Genomic DNA, 14055 nt, shown 5'->3' on the forward strand with positions numbered 1-14055 from the left:
AAATTGAGTTAACCTTGGCTTGTTGCAAGCACGTACGCTTATATTATTTTTGTTTCAGGTAATGATTGTCCTGCGAGAAACATATGTATTGTAAGGAAAAGGAAAATACTGATAGCTCGAACTATTCCCTTCGCAATCCACCCTTAAAGACAGAGAAGAGGTCGGAGTGTATCGGACTACAGTGGTCTGGACTTGTTTAATTCGCTGGGATTATTAATCGGCGACTACGTATGTTTACCTTACTTGCCATAGCTCTCGTTTGAGTCAATATTACTCGGTGAAAAGACACTGACGCTTGCATACTGTACCGGGCGGTACACCCCTACGCCGCATTTTTAACTCTTGCGCCAATAAATCCTCCTCTACAGGAGAAACTCTGAACTTTAAAAACTGGATCGACTCATAAGTTTTCTCAGAAGATGTCACTACTGTAAATTTTGTGATTACAAAGTTGTCAGTACTGTGTGGATTTCAACTTGTTTTGTTTTCCATTGATCAAGAAGTGTGGACATTCTCTTATAGATGTCTCTACTAAAAAACTATGATCATGCACCCTGGTGCGAAGTTAAGGAAGTTTTTGTTGAAGAAATTTTGTACTCATAAGTTTTTGTCATTACTAAATTTCGTTCTTTCATTTATGGATTGGCAATATTAATCTTTCTTTCCGCCAGTTTTGAACTTAGCCAATCCAGAATTTCTGTAATTAATTTTTGACCAATCGTGTCTTTCTTCTTCTTCGATTTTGTTGTGTAACTTTAAGCTATCCAATGAAAACCTGTGGGTATCTTAATTATTCATGAAAGGTCTCAAACTTTCGCCGAGGGTATAAAAACTGCTGATTTACTTGTCTCTCGGCCACTTCATCAACATCTAACCTCGTGTACGGACGTGTAGCAGGGGGCGGGTAGCGCCTCTTCCTTCTGGCAGCAGCTTTTCAGCAAGGTAATGGCAGTTTAACATCCTTATTTGTTGCTAGCTCAGCAGTTTAACCCGCGGGGAAGGTCAGAAACCTTTACTATGTAGCCTATCTTTCAAACATGTAATTTTCCGTCGTTTTTGTAAAACTTCATATATCTTTAACTGTAATTCGGGGATAGAGAGTGTTTTACCCTCTCGAGCTCCCCTTCACATTGGTTTGAGGTGACTACGTTTTGTAATTGTTTTTTTTTTTTCACTTCTGTAACGTCTTAAATTTTTCTTATACGAGTCACCTACACAGATTGGGAATAGCTCCTGTTTCATCGGCCTAGTGGCTCTTTGGTTTTAAGAAGTTTCATGTAGTAGTGCAAGTATATGCCTCCATTCTACTTGGTGTTGCGGGCCAGTTATTTAACCTGTTCTTTCCTGCTAAGGCCCAGTAGGTTGGGTACAAGATACCCCTGTTTCATTTTTTGTGAGTGGTGCCTTGATGGCAATTAATTGTAAAATTTGGTATGGCCTTGTAATATGCTTGAAAAATTGAGATCGTGTCAGCTCTTTTATATGTGGTAAAGTGCCTCTAGGAGGCCTGATACGATATTTGGAGCAAATGCTCCTTGAATGAAGGGGTTTTTCTGCCCTTGAATATATTGTGCTCAGCATGTAAGATATTATCAATTGAGGAGTTAGTTAATACGACTCCTGTTAAACCACCAATAGTGAAGAGGAAATGAATGGGAGAATTTACTTAATTGAAATAACATTAATTGTGTATGTTTTAGTATAGAAATAGAACAAATTTATTTATTTATAGTGAAGTAGTACTGTGAAGGAAAGGCCAAGATTAAAACTAAATAAAATATAACATTAAATATATTCACATTTATCAACAATATTAAATCCAAATTACCATAAATTCTATAAACATAGGTTGGCAATGGTTGGCTAAGATTGTGTGTGAATAGTGCTCCGGTAAATGTGAATTATTTTATAATAAGTATGTAAGTTCAGTGATTAGAACCTGGACCCACAGATTCTGTAAGTGTTATGGATGCTATGAAACTATAAATATTGGAACTAATCCTTCTCTAAGAGTTACATTTGTGATCATAATTGTCAGGCTTACGGCTAAGTGTATGTAAACAAAGGCATCAAGATAGTTTAATGTGCTTTGGAAGGGTCACGACACTTTTATACATTATCTTTGGTTTCGATTCGATATATCGAGTCAAGGTAACTTGAACGTGTGGTACCGGGGACACAACACACTACTCACATCACATCACTTGCCCATCGGTTAATATTTTATTAAGGAACAGATATGAGTACCTGTGCGAAGTGTGGGAAAGCAGTATCTAGGCAGGACATAGCATCCAAAATTGAGTGTAATTCTTGTAACAGTTGATTCACAGTAAGTGTGTGAACCTTAACGATCAAGATGTGGAATATTTGAAGTCCCAGGATCAGACATAGAGGTGTGACCAGTGCAACTCACAGCGGCGTAGGAGCATGCAAGAAGAAGCGCAGTCACTTGTGGCGGTACCATCAGTTGGGGACGTTTATTAACTGCTGCAAATTTTAACTGAAGATATGGCTACATTGAAGAAAACAACTAGTGAAATAGAAAAACAGTTAGGTAAGTCCATTGATGTGTGTCATGAAAGGCTGGACGAGCACAAACGAATTCTAGATAATCAGCAGGCAATAATTAATAGACAGCAAAATATTATTGATAACTTATTATCTGAAAACAATCGGCTTGCAAAAGCATTCAGTGAACTTAAAATCAAGTGCGATGACAACGAGCAGTATTCTAGGATTAACACACTTGAGATATACGGTGTTCCGGAAGTACGGAATGAAAATGACTGTCAAACTGTTATCAGTGCCGCCAACGCGTTAGATGTAGAAATAAAAGAGGATATGACTGATGCGTGTCATAGGCTGGAAAAAGTTAATAATCGTCCAACTCGTGGCATTATTGTAAAATTTGTTAGAAGATGTTACAAGGAACAGATCTTAGAAAAACGTAAGATCAAAAGGAATTTGTCCACAACTCATCTTGGTCTTTCCGTCTCTAGTCCCATATATATTAATCAGTCTTTAGCTCCTAACAGGCGAATTTTATTTGCTAAAGCTAAACAATTGCAACGAGGGGGAATATAAGTATCTGTGGGTGAACAGGAGTGGCAAAATTTTGATGAGAAAGACTGATGGAAGTCAAGTGCATGCTATACGTTGTGAGGGAGGTTTGGATAAATTGTAATTGTTTCATTGTAATGTTGTTACTCTTTCAATTTTGATTTTTCATGAGCCATGACATGGAGTTTTTCGTTTATTATCAAAATGTAAGAGGACTTAGAACTAAGGTTGATATGTTTATCCAAAATCTCCTGTGCTCTTCATACGATATTGTTGTACTTACTGAGACTTCTCTATCAAATAGTATATATGATAGTGAATTATTTGACAGTAGATATTTAGTGTTCAGAAATGACAGAGATCCTTTAGTATCTGGTAAGGAGCGGGGCGGGGGAGTTTTGATAGCCGTCAAAAAGAGTTTCAAGGCGAAACTATTATCCAAGTACTCTAAACAGTATTGTGAATCACTTACTATTTGCATCTCAAATAATAACAGGAAGTTATTCATAAATGTTGTATACATTACTCCAGCATCATCTTTAACAGTTTATCAGGACTACTTTGGTTATTTAGAAAGCAATGACAATCTTATGATTTCGGATTGCGTTATCGTGGGTGATTTCAATCTTCCTGAAATTAATGGTACCAATCTTTTGGGCTATACTCAAAGTTTGTATGATACCATAAATACCAACGGAAGGACTGATGTTGTTTATATGGATTTGGAAAAAGCATTCGATAAAGTCAACCATAGAATTTTAATTACAAAAATGTATAAATTTGGATTTTGTAAACAGTTGTTGCAGTTAATGTGTTCATATTTTAAAAACCGACAGCAGTTTGTTTATTTTAACAATGGAATTTCAGATAATTTTATCAGTCCTCCTGGTGTTCCGCAAGGTTCAAATCTTGGACCTATGTTGTTTTTAATTCTAATTAATGATTTACCAGACGATGTTTGCCACTCTAACTGTTTACTTTTTGCAGATGATTTGAAACTTTACAAATACATTAGCGACCACCACGACCAAGACGAGTTGCAAAAGGACATTGAAAATATCATTTCTTGGTGTGATGTTAATAAGTTGTCTTTGAATGTTAGTAAATGTAAATACATGACCTTTACCAGGAGGAAGGAATTTGAAGTCTCAGCCTATCATATACGGGGGGGGGGGGGGGAAATTGGATAGAGTTTTAACGTTTAAGGATCTTGGTATAATTTTTGACAGTAAGCTTACGTTCAATAATCATATCAATACAATAACAAAGAATGCTAACCGAATGCTAGGATTTTTGATAAGAACATCGAGACCATTTACTTAGCCCTCTGTACTGAATAAATTATATATTACCTTGGTGCGGAGCATACTGTTATATTCTGTAATAATCTGGAGCCCGTACACAAAGCAACAAATGAAGGCTATTGAAATTGTACAAAACAAATTCCTACGTTACCTTTATTTCAAAACTTTTAATACTTTTTGCCCTTTCGACACATAACCCATTTATTAAGGAATATATTTAAATTTACTTCATTGAAAACTAGACGGTCCCTAATTTCTATACAAATACTAAGAAAAATTGTAATAGGACGATTTGATTCCTTGGACCTGTTAAGACGCATTTCATTCCATGTTCCGCAGACAAGATCACGTCAGCACCAATTATTTCACGTTCAAACGTCAAAAACATTGCATCAGTCAAATTCACCTTTCGTAAAAATGAGAACGCTTTATAACTCTGTAACAAAAGAAGTTGATATATTCACCAAATCGGATAAAGAATTCAGTAAGAAACTAGAAGCCTGCCTTTACAATTTGTAAATTTTTGATAATTCCTTCTTTCTGGTATTCTTCATATTTCCCAGTGTACTCATTCATGTTTTAAGTTTCCTTGTTTTTGCATTCTTTTCCTTTGTTTTACCGTGTGATTTCTTAGTGAATTTTTCATTTATTATCAACTGTAAATGATATTATATATAATGTTAATTTTGTTCCATTTTGTTTTTGTTCATTTTAAATTTTGTTTTTGTTAAACTTTAACTCAATGTACAGAATGTTACTGAATGTCAAGAAGGTACTTAATTGGGTGTAAAATCTGTGTACTTTCAGATAAATAAATAAATAAATATTTGAGCTAGGAGCTCAAGGGGATTGTAAAGCGAGGGGCGTAAGGCCCAGAATTGTTCTAAATCTTGTCCTTTCCTGGCCTTGTCCCTGATTCTTGGCTAGTTGTTGACTTGTTGTTATTTGTTAAATTTGGAAATTCTATGTGTAAATTGTTTTGTCATTTTCGAAAATATAACCTTTTAATGAAATTTTGTTCCATATCTTGACAAAGTAGTTAGACCCATTCACCCCAGCACCTTCTTTCACCTCTGCTGATCCACCCAACCTCGGAACACATACTTCTCCATGAATCTGTGATTGATAACGAAAGGGCGTTCATTTTCATGTGTACCTCCAAAATAAGGTGTGACTATAATGTATGTATAGGTATTTTCATATTCTATTGTCCATGTTTTATGTTTAGGTTATTCTTTATTTGATATGTTTAGTTGTAAGGTGTGCGCACACTTAGTGTTAAGTTTCACCCTTGGGTAAAATGAGCCCTTCTTATCTGATCACCAAGTAGGAACTCATTTTCGAGATGGTGTGGGGAAGATGTGCCGCACCAAGTTTGCCTTGGTGACACACTTCTTAGAACATACCACATTCTTTGATCGCTATCGACATTTTTGTCGATCTATTCCCTGGACGTGACGTATGACTTGTTTTCTCCTTGACAGAGAGCGCTTCCGGCCATCAGCCGAAGTGTCTCCCAAGAGTCTTCTGCTCACATTCTTTGGAATAAGATCGTTAGACGGTGAAGCCAACATGGCGGTCTATAAAACAATAATCATCTTGAGATGTGAAATATTTTACCTCTGTCGTCTACTTTTCCTGCCGTGGATTTATCCACTCAATTGCCCGACTCTTCCTTTGAGTCGCTATTTTGTGACTACCTAAAGGCACTGCACTCCGCCCGATTATTCAGGCAATTTCCATTTCTTGGCTTGCTATGGTTGCGTGGGCATATTAATTATATATGTTTCTGCTAATTTCATGTTTCATTTTACTGTTGGTTTCCATTGATTTTTGTGTGCTCTATTTTTCGTGTCATATAAACCTGTGAGGATGGAGGATGTTATTGATCTGTTGTGTGATTGTTTTGCGTGCATGTGATATGATGCTTGAGACCTACTACCTTTTATCATTCGTCGATTTCTTTCATGGCCGAGCTCTGGATGTGTGATGCTGTGTTTTGACGCTATGACTGGTATTCATGTTCGTCCACGGCGAGGCGATATGGATACGTTGTGGGCGTGCTGGTTATGATGATATTGCGGTGATTTATGTTTTGATATGCCTTGCCTCGATGCGGCGATCCTTTATCACTCTTACGCATCTTGTATTGAGCTCATGAGTCCATGAAAGCACATGTCTTGCTATGCGGATTACTGTATATTCGTTATGTATCTCGACATACTGATTATTCTGATTTACGTACTCTTCTCTTGGGTCTCTGTGGTGCGTGTGTATTTGTGGTTGTGCTGTCTGCCTGATTAATAGTATTCTCCGTTTCTCACAGTGTTATTTTTATTTTTATTTACATTTTCTTTATTTTCATACCTCAATCAATGAACATATTATAATAAAAGTCTTCCGGGCTATTATGCCGTGGTCCACTCCTCTCGTATCTTCCGGACGTTTCGACTACTGCGTCGCCAGCGGGATACACGACGCCACAGAAGATGACTACCGCAGCAGTAGTCGAAACATCCGGAAGAAACGAGAGGAGTGGACCACGGCATAATAGCCCGGAAGATTTTTATTATATTGACACCGGCCGTGAAAGCCTTCATACTTTAATCAACATATTGTATGTCACAGGAAAGTTCTGCGGTATTCGGCAGATAATCTCTGCATGTAGACTTCAGTTCTGATTATGGTCTTAGTGTTGCTGAGAACTGCTCGATGTGACCCAGCAACGACAAAGGCCAACATATATTATATTATATTATATTATATTATATTATATTATATTATATTATATTATATTATATTATATTATATTATATTATATTATATTATATTATATTATATTATATTATATTATATTATATTATATTATATTAAATTATATTATATTATATTATATTATATTATATTATATTATATTATATTATATTAGCTGGACTACCCGGCTACGAGGCGTTGACCGGTTGGTTTTTGAATGTTTACTTTAAGAGAAGTACTACCAGGTAGTTATGTTGAAGTGAATTTTTATAGAATCGCTTTTCTGGGATATTGATTTTTACCTTCTGTTATTTGGTTTTAGAAATATTAGGATGTGTTTCATTTCAAGTTTTAGATGATTTAATTTTCGAGTAAAACTTTGTCCTTTTGGAAGCTGGAATTGATTAGAAACTGTTTGATCCTTTCAAAAAGTAATAAGTGATAACTGTATGTATTTATTCATCGCACTATAGATATGATTTCAACTGTCACTGAAACTCTCAGCCTTGCGACCCCAAAAGCAGTGGATTCAAGACTAATCTCGGTCATTTATACTATTTACTACTAAACCTTTTTCAGCGTCCCGTCTCAATGGGGGCTGAACCGTATTCAGAGCGTCACAATTCGTTTTAGCGACACATAAACAACGGACTCGACATTAATATCGGTTATTTTCCGTTATGTTGAAATGTCTTCCCCTCACATTCCCCACCCGCAGCGGGCATTGGCATGTTTCATCTCCATAGTATTCTTTATGGTAAATCATATGTGCACCAAATTTCGTTGAGAGCTATTCTGAAATACCAAATATCAGGTTATTTTTATATTCATTTTAACTCCTCTTCAACCTCCATACTGATTGCGGCTGAAGTATGGCTTAACCATCCAGAGAGTCACAGTTCAATTCAGCGCACTCGTAAACGATGGTATTTCACATTAATATCAGTGATTTTCGTTTATTTGTCTAATTTACCACCTCCGCTAGGAGTGCTAAAGGTGTGGTAATTTCTTCATATAATAAGTCATATGTGTACCAATTTTGTATGAGGGCTATATCAGAAGAAACAGCCATACATCCGTAATTTTGATCATTTTGGACAGTTTCTTTTCCACCCTTTCTCATCTCCATGCCAATAGGGTTGAACATGGTTCTCAGTGATGTCCGGAGTGTTACTATTCACCTCAACGACTACTAAAAGTATCGATTCGTCACTTTTATCTATTATTTGTACATCTCAGTCTTTTCCGCCTCACCTCTAGGTCATACCTCCTCGCAATTTGTCTCCTAATAGTAAGTCATACATGTACCAAGTTTGGTTGAAATCTCTCCCGTAGTCCAGAAAAGCATGGATTGAACACTCATATCGGTCGTTCTTAGTTGTAAATATATTTCGCCCCTTTCCCTAGGGCATCTGGGGGTATCTTGCCCCCACAGTATATTTTCAAGATAGTAGGTAATATTTGTACCAAGTTTAGTTGACATCTACGCAGGATCATACATACAAACATCCATAATCTCGGTCATTTGCACATTTTATTTTCTTCCCCTTCTCACGACCTTGCCGATTGGGGCTCAAGTTGGACTTTAACGACATCCGGAGTTGTTGTTGTGGTTTGTCCAACCCTTGTCCCGTTTCCCTACGGGGTCGGGTATGAGGTGAGATGAATTTGTCGTGGCGGTTTTTTTATGACCGGATGCCCTTCCTGACGTCAACCTCATCAGAGGAGTTAATGAGAGATGAAATGAATGACGTGATATATGATAGTAGGGAGAGGGTGAAACCCGGTGCCGGCACATAGCCTACTCCTGTCGAATAGCACCAAGGGGTCTGCTCAAGGCTTAACGTCCCCATCCGACGGACGAATCACCATCAACAGCGTCATATGCCCTCACTCCATATGAGCACTGCGGAGAGGTTTGGAATTTAATCCAGGCTTTTGGCACGCAATCTAGTGATTAGAAATTGTATACCACCACCTCCCCTACCCTGCCGGCCAACATTCTGATGGTGAAAATTTTTTCGACCAACGGGACTCGAACCGGCTAACCTCGGTGTTAGACCGTTTTTAGACTTCAGCGCCTTAACGATCATGGCCACTAGGCGGGCTTAACGACATCCGGAGTGTCACTATTAATTTCAGCGACCCCGAAAAGTATCGATTCGACACTATTTTATTTTTGCTCTATGTACGTCTTTCTGAATAATAACAAAAATTTCGGGTGCTAAGCAGTAAGCAGCTTCGAGACAGACCATTTATCGAAATGTTTAAGAGTTTGTATTGCTCCCCAGGTAGTAACGATATCTGTCGGCGTTAAATTCTGAGAGTGATGCCTCACTGAATTAATTTCAGACAATATCAACGTTCGTTCAGTTGGCTACATTCGAAAATGTCACGCATTCCTTACTTCTTTTATGGAACTTAACATAGCTATTATCTTCCTGTGGAGGCGATAAGGACCCCACAGACTCCGCGTGGTGGTGCGGGCGTGACTGTTTCTTCAGTAGCTGAAGAGTAATTTTAAATATTGATAAAGCTACAGCAGACAACACAGTATTATTTTTATTACAGAGGGTTATTCCAAACTTGGCCTTCGTAGGCCAGAGCTTCTTACGTCAGTAGGAGTACGGTAGTTATTTCTGAAAGAATGTGGATTTCCCAACCTGTTCCAATAATAACCATCCCTTGCTGTCACTCACAACAATCAACAAGGATTTCGAAGTAATTAGCCAGTTCTGAGAACCCAGCAGTCAGCGAAGATGCGATAACAGAGACATCCTCCTTATCTAAACTACAAATACTGAAGATTTCCGAGCCTGTTGAAAACTCTCGGGAGACAGTGTAGCTAAGTAGGACTGTTGACTTATAAATAGTAGTAAATTATTTGGTAATAGGAACGAGATTATTTCTTAATATTGTGATGGTCAGCGTGTTTTGGTTACTATACCTGGAATATGCATTTGTGTGTGAGTTCGCACCATATTAGTGTATTATTTAAATTCCTTCGAATTTGAAAAATAAATTATATAATTATTATTATCATCGTTGCGTTGTTGTTGTTCATTGTAATAATATACAACCCTGTACTACGAAATAAACTTGTAACTGTCCGGCTCCATGGCTAAATGGTTAGCGTGCTGGCCTTTGGTCACAGCGGTCCCGGGTTCGATTCCCGACAGGGTCGGGAATTTTAAACATAATTGGTTAATTTCGCTGGCACGGGAGCTGGGTGTATGCGTCGTCTCCATCATCATTTCATCCTCATCACGACCCGCAGGTCGCCTAGGGGAGTCAAATCAAAATGACTTGCATCTGGCGAGCCGAACTTGTCCTCGGACACTCCCGGCACTAAAAGCCATACGCCATTTCATTTTTCAACTTGTAACTTTCCTGATCAGGAAGCGAGGGCGCATTTTCAATTATTGCTGTGGGGCCCCGAGCTTCTTAGCGCTGCTACCGTTGGCTTCTATGGTATCCAGAGCCATGATTTAATCCTGAAGACCTTTTAATCTCCGATAATTCTTAGGAAACATATTACAAAAGGGGTTTCAGCCTAATTTTATACCATACGTAAACTAAGTCCGCCTCTGTGGTGTAGTGGTTAGCGTGATTAGCTGCCACCCCCGGAGGCCCGGGTTCGATTCCCGGCTCTGCCACGGAATTTGAAAAGTGGTACGAGGGCTGGAACGGGGTCCACTCAGCCTCGGGAGGTCAACTGAGTAGAGGTGGGTTCGATTCCCACCTCAGCCATCCTGGAAGTGGTTTTCCGTGGTTTCCCACTTCTCCTCCAGGCGAATGCCGGGATGGTACCTAACTTAAGGCCACGGCCGCTTCCTTCCCTCTTCCTTGCCTATCCCTTCCAATCTTCCCATCCCTCCACCAGGCCCCTGTTCAGCATAGCAGGTGAGGCCGCCTGGGCGAAGTACTGGTCATACTCCCCAGTTGTATCCCCCGACCAAGAGTCTGAAGCTCCAGGACACTGCCCTTGAGGCGGTAGAGGTGGGATCCCTCGCTAAGTCCGAGGGAAAAACCGAACCTGGAGGGTAAACAGATGATGATGATGATGATGACGTAAACTAAACTACCAGCAGTAATGCTGGATATAGCTGCTATGGGGCAATGAGATGATACAGAAGTATCTCCAAAATATCGCCGATATACCAGGAAATTCTAGAGAAATGCAGATAATCTTACAGGTAACCTAAACGAAAAAATTCTCAAGGTCTAAAACCTGGAACACTAGTAACATTTTTGTAGCCTACAAAGTAAAAACCAATCAATATTCAGTGCGTCATCTTTAAAATCGCATTCAGAGATAAATAACATATCTATATACATAATATGAGTTTTGTCTGTACATTGCTCAGAATTTGAAAATAATGCTATTTCTGTATCGGTTATGTTCACAGTAACAAGGAAATGCAATTTTTATTTTCCGTAATTTCTGTCTGTCTATCTGTCTGTATGTATGTACACGCATAACTAGAAAACGGCTGAAGAGAATTTAATAAAAATCGGTATGCATAGTCGGGGAATAAGTCGCTATAATCTGGGCTATAAATAATTTTTATTCACGCTGATTGAAAAGGTCGTTTAGGGGAAGGCCTAAAATTCAATTCTCAAATATTTATGTTATTAGTGGTGATATCTTAATGTAAATTGGTATACAAAGTCGAGAAAGAAATTGCTACAATCTAGGCTATAAATAATTTTATTCACGCTAAGTGAAATGGTAGTTTAGGGGAAGGCAAAATATTTTATTCTTAAATATTCGTTATTAGTGGTCCTATATCATGTCAACTATATCGTCTCAATTTCTGTCAACAGTAAGAAGAACAGAATACATCCGCGGGATTTGGAAGGAGTGGAACTTGAACTTCCTGCACATATTACTGCCGCCGGGCATCCACCAGATTATATGAGCTCTGTATTTGACCAACCAGCTACCAGAGATCACAGCCATTCAATATACACAGATGGTTCTCGCATTTCCAGCAACGGAAAATTAGTCGGCTGCGCCTTCGTGGTACATGAGGGTGAAGACGAAGTTCATTCTGAGAAAATAAAACTAAACGAATACTGTTCCGTGTTTCAAGCCGAGCTGCTTGCAATATTGAAAGCAGTCGAGTGGTGCATAAACAAAAATACATGTGCGACTATACTCAGTGACTCACAAGCGGCGCTGAACTCCATAAAAGATAAATATAACTTACACAATTTGGCAGTACATGTAAGAGAGAATATATCCAAGTACAATAAACATATATGTTTCGGTTGGGTGCGAGGTCATTCCGCCATAAAAGGGAACGAAAGAGCTGACAAATTGGCCAAAGAAGCTTGTAATTCTAACTTGTCAGAGAGTTATACTAAATGCCCAATTTCTTTTGTCAAAAGAACCGTAAAGGATGAAATGCTCTCTCGCTGGAATGAACTGTGGTTAGCAAGTAAAAATGGCTCAGTAACCAAAGTCCTGTTTTTTGCAAATGTATATAGTAGGCTGGGATGTAAATATATAGTGTGCAACTTTCATTTAGCTCAAGTGCTATCAGGCCATGGTAAATTCCGTGTCGTCCCAAAACTCACGAGTCTCAAAACTCACGTGTCCCAAAACTCACGAATTCCAGGAAGAGGATTAGTAAGAATAGGTTTCTCTACCTGGAGCATTCTCAAAACTCACGAGCAGGGCCAGTTCTTCTTTGAATGGATAAATGTCCACCTTATTAGTCATGGGATAATGGAGTACTTTTTATAATCGAATAAGTTCCATCCGATGTTTTTAAATAATCGAATGAGTTTCAAAAATCATTCAGCAATATCGCACAGAAAAATTGGATGCGTCATGAGTATTTTTTTTTTTTTTGGTTTAAGTGTGTCGGGTAGACAATCTATTGAAATAAGCGAATAGATGAACTCTTACTAAAAATAGTTATACGCCTTTTTTCCGAATGAAGCTGCAGGTGTTGAAACTAAATGAGTGAATTAATTGTTTTGATATTTAATATCTCTAAATAAAATTCCTTATTCAAGTAAATGCCGCCTTCTGACTGCATAATGGAACTAAGCCCCAGTACTACCACCTGACAGTTTCTTTTAACTAGCAACGGGCAATATACCTACTTTAATTTTATGTCATCCGACTGCATGCATAAATTGTTAGCATCCTGGCCTTTAGTCCAGGGGGTCCAGGGGGTCCAGGGGGGTCCCGGGTTCGATTTCCGGTCGGGTCGGAGATTTTAACTTTCATTAGTTAATTCCTATGGCTCGGGGACTAGGTGGTCGTGCCGTCTTCGGCATTGGACTTCATCTTCGGTAGGGCCTCATCCTCACAGACGTGCAGGTCACCTATACGGCGTCAACTCTAAAGACCTGCACCAGATCTCCCCGGAGGCAGCGCGTCATTATTATAAATTAATGTGAAAGGTAAAAAATGCATTATATTAGCTCTAAGACAATAGCAAAATATTTTATTATTATTATTATTATTATTATTATTATTATTATTATTATTATTATTATTATTATTATTATTATTATTAATAACAATAATAATACAGCTCGGTCTCTTTCATTCACCAGCCATTATTCTTCCCCTGTGGGTTGGGGTGGCAGAATAACATCCACAGTATCCCCTGCCTGTCGTAAGGGAAGCGTGAGTCATCCCTCCTGCGGTCATCGCAAGCACCTGCAGTCCGGAGTCGTTAATTTTGAGACTCATTAGAATGTTTACTTTAGCAGCCAGTTTGTAGTCGTGAGTTTTGATACTATTTGTAACTAATTTTAGCCCGTGAGTTTTGAAACTCGTGAGTTTTGAGACGTAAAAACCGGTAAATTCAATGCTTACTTCGAGCGATTCAAAATTCCAACACAAAATGGCTCACTGTGCTTCTGCACTGAAGACATTCAAACTGTAGAACACAATCTGTTCAACTGTCCTGCT

The sequence above is a fragment of the Anabrus simplex genome, chromosome 13 (assembly GCF_040414725.1).
Source record: "Anabrus simplex isolate iqAnaSimp1 chromosome 13, ASM4041472v1, whole genome shotgun sequence".
Taxonomy (NCBI): Eukaryota; Metazoa; Arthropoda; class Insecta; order Orthoptera; family Tettigoniidae; genus Anabrus; species Anabrus simplex.